The 4,022-nt window shown below is 54.1% G+C and overlaps 1 pseudogene; it reads left to right on the top strand.

Moving 5' to 3' along the window:
• Positions 1–1,872: 1,872 nt before the first annotated feature.
• LOC109773956 (uncharacterized) lies at positions 1,873–2,862 on the top strand (annotated as a pseudogene).
• The last annotated feature ends 1,160 nt before the right edge of the window (positions 2,863–4,022 follow it).

Here is a 4,022-nt window from a genome sequence, read left to right as displayed (position 1 = left end):
TCGTTGAAAGACATCCATATGAACCTATATGTCGTGGAAGTGCATACGTACTTCTCAGTTCTTATAGAGAACGGAAACTAGGTGGCATGTGTCATCAGAAGTTGTGTATAATCATTTATGGAAATATCAAAAATTAAAAATCCCATGAATTGGGAATAGGGAAATTCAAGTAGGTAGGAAGTACTGACATACCAAGTAATAATAAAGAATAGCACCACTGCAGCTACAAAATCACAATCATTTGTTCAAGGATCTGAACTCAATTCACCCTGAAAAACAATTAGTCATCTTAAGTCAGACTGCATGATAGTCGGATGGGATCGAAAGCAATTGACTGTCAAGGAATGTACCCGTCTGCACCTGCCTGCACCCGGCACAACCATCGCCTTCACCACTGCTGCATCGCCTCCGAACTCCTTGGTGAAGATACTGAAGCAAATAGGAGAACTAATGAGTAAGCCAAATGCATAATCAAAGAGAGATTATCTCTACAAAGCAGATGATATGGGAAAACAGGACCAACTGCAAGGAGAGGAAAAATCACAAGTAACAGTTAAAAGCGTCTACAAATTAACAGCTAGGTACTATGGTGCTCCTAATTAACTAATAATAGGAAGATGTATAAGTATTGATCATTCATTCGTTCTGAATCAAAAGAATCTGTGTGAAAGTTTTTGAGCCATGACTTAAATTTGTTCTGAAGAACATGATAGTAGAGATTCATGCATTTTCAAAGGACATGATAAACATAACATGGAGAGAGATTATCCTATACCTAAATCAGAGGCCCATAGTCTGAAGAAATTCTCCTACACCTACCCGTCAAAAAAAAATATTCTCCTACACCTAAATCAGAGACCGTAGTCCTGAACAAATTGTCCAACACCTTGTATTTCAGTACAGTTGCAAACTGGGTGTTTTGATGTGAGATTCACTCAGAGTGAACAATTGATATTAAGTGATCTGGTTTACTACTAAACAGTTGGATCAATGCTCAAATCTGAAGTTTGCTATGGGTGTAAAACAGAGAACAACCATGGATACTTAATTCACTCCTTGCGGCCGTACCTACCGGCGTCGTGGCGCAGACCTCCTGAGGACGGCCTCCTGCTAGCCTTGCCGATGCAGGCCTCTCCCTGTGCATCTCACCGCATCAGAATTGATTGGCGCACTTGCTCCTGTCCAAATTACACCAGTCGCTGCCGCAACCCACAAGCGCACGGCGATGAGAATTGAAACGAAGCAGACAAGCAGAGTGGGAGAAGGACGGGGCGTACATGGAGGCGGGGCCATTCCGCCGTTGTGGCGGTCTAGGAGCCCGACGGGGGCGCGGGCGACCTGTGCGCCGTGGGCAGCCGTCGGGAACGTCGAGCCGCGACGCGACCTGTTGGCGCCGAATCCCCAGCAGCGTCACCATCGCCGGCACATCCATCCCTGCCGCCGCGTGCCGTCCTCCACGTCCTGCCCCCTCGATCCATCAATTTTGTTACGGCCCAGCCTACAGCCCCTACCGCACCAGCCCACACCAGCGGTCAGACCCAAGAGAAGAACGGACGAGCCCGCAAGCCCAGCAAGCGGTACGGAGGCCCAGAATGAACGACCTAGCTACTTAAGCCAGCGGGGGGACCGGACAGAGGCAGGCAGAAACGAGACACTGGCGGCGGCGGCTCTCACTCCCGATCCCTTTCTTCCTTGTATCCCAGGAACCCTAGATCGAAAACCCTTCAATTCCTCTGTACTCCGCCTGTGATTGAGTTAAATTACCTAGTGGGAGCGTAACATTTGGTATCAGCAGCCTTTCCACCCACCACCTCAACCCTGGCCGGTCGATTTCCTTCGATCATCCAAACCCGTTGCGGCAAGACCATCGCCATGGAGGAGACCAACAAGGCCCTGGCCGATCTGACGGCGGCGATCAGCGGCATATCGTCCCAGATCGGCGAGATCCACCCCATCGTCCTCGAGCTCCAGGGGTGGCGACCAGCCGTCGAGCGCTCGGTAGAGGACCTGCGTTCGGAGGTGGGCGAACTGCGACAGCTGCTCAAGGAGGTGCGGCCGGAAACCGCGTCGGTGCTTGATCCGGCACCAGCGGCGGCTACGGAGCTGGTGCATCCGATTCGTCTCACGGATCTGCCTCCACTACTTCGCTGGTGCATCCGATTCGTCTCACGGATCTGCCTCCACTCCTTCCGTCGACAACCGCACCGCCGCTCAAGCCTTTCCCGATCGCGGACGCGCGTCTTCCTCAACCCAGCGAGCGCCTCTTGCCTCGCAGTGGTGACGTCCACGGGCCCGTTGGCCATAGCAGGACTCAAGATCACCGGGGGTTGTCGCCGGGGGAACGGACCCCGCGGGCACCTCCGGTCACGGGTATGGCCGATTTCCACCCTTTTGCTGCAGAGAGTTCGTTTATGGGAGAGTGTCAGTTCGGATTCAGCCGATTTCCACCTCCCCCACGTTTTGAATTTCCTCTGTTCGATGGCGATGGTCCACGAGCATGGCGTCTGAAGTGTGAGGCGTATTTCAGAGTCTGTACACTTAGTCCTGACACTTGGGTGAGTTGTGCCGCGATGTATTTCATTGATGGGGCACTGTCTTGGTTGCAGTCCACCAGGGCGCACCTTATCCTATACAGATTGGGGTGCATTTGCAGAGGCAGTGTGTTCACAGTTTGGGAGAGAGGAATTCCAGTCTCTGTTGCGACAATTCAATCGTCTGCAGCAGAGTGGTTCCGTGACTGAATATGCAGAGAAGTTCACCCAGCTCATGCACAATTTAGTGGCCCATCATGAATCGTGGGAGCCATTTATTTCATTACGCATTTTATTGATGGGTTACAGAAAGATATACGTGTTGCTGTAGTTTTACATCGACCCAAGACTCTCAATACTGCCGTCGATCTTGCTTGTTTACAAGAGGAAGTGCTGGAAGCTATGCGCAAAGAAGATAGGAGGGAGGATCGTCAGCACTCGGCACCGGCTACGTTCCGAGGAGTGCCACGCACAGCCCTTCCTCTGCCACCGCCACCAGCAGCTGCGCCGACCAAGTCAGCGCTACCAATGGAGGGGCGCAGCGCGGATCGTCGCGCACTGGAAGCGGCGCACCCTCAACCAACAGAAGACAAGATTGCAGCCCTCCGTGCATACCGACGCGCCCGCGGGCTCTGTTTCACCTGTGGCGAGCGCTGGGGGCGCGATCATCGCTGTGGGCCGACGGTCCAGCTGCACGTGGTTGAGGAGCTTCTCGCCATGATGCACAGCGAACCGGTGGACATCAGTGAACCAAGCGCGCGTGACGACGCAGTCAGCGATCGGAGCGCGGACTGCTGCGTCATCTCCAAGGAGGCACTCGACGGAGGGGAATCCCCCACCACCATGCGTCTCCACGGCTGGGTGCAAGGGCGCGAGGTTTTGATGCTCGTCGACTCTGGCTCGTCCCACAGCTTCATCTGTGAGTCGCTCGCCACACAACTGCAAGGCGTGGTCAAGGCCAAGCATCCTCTGACGGTGCGCGTGGCCAACGGAGGCGTCATGCGATGCGACCAGGAGCTGCCGGCGTGCCCATGGCAAACCCACGGGGTCACCTTCGACACCAACCTTAAGGTGCTCCCGTTGGGTTGCTACGACGTCATCCTTGGCATCGACTGGCTTGCACAGCATAGCCCAATGAAGGTGCATTGGCTCGAGAAGACGATGGACTTTGACTACAAGGGCGACACGGTCCACCTCCAAGGTGCTCGAGCGAATATCAGCCAGTGCCACCGGCTATCAAGAGACGAGCTCACTGAGTTGTTGCAGCGCTCGGGTGTCGCGCGCATGGTTCAGTTGTACGCTGCAGAGCAAGGGGAGCCAATCATCACCGAAGTGCCGGTGCCTGCTGAAGTTGAGGCCCTGATCAGCGAGTTTGGACACCTGTTTGAGGAACCTAAAGGACTACCACCACAGCGCTCTTTCGATCACACAATTCCTCTCCTGCCCGGGGCAAAACCTGTCAACGTGCGCCCATATCGATACAGCCCGGCC

This window comes from Aegilops tauschii, chromosome 1, assembly GCF_002575655.3.
Source record: "Aegilops tauschii subsp. strangulata cultivar AL8/78 chromosome 1, Aet v6.0, whole genome shotgun sequence".
NCBI lineage: Eukaryota > Viridiplantae > Streptophyta > Magnoliopsida > Poales > Poaceae > Aegilops > Aegilops tauschii.
This window is presented reverse-complemented; position numbering and strand designations above follow the sequence as displayed.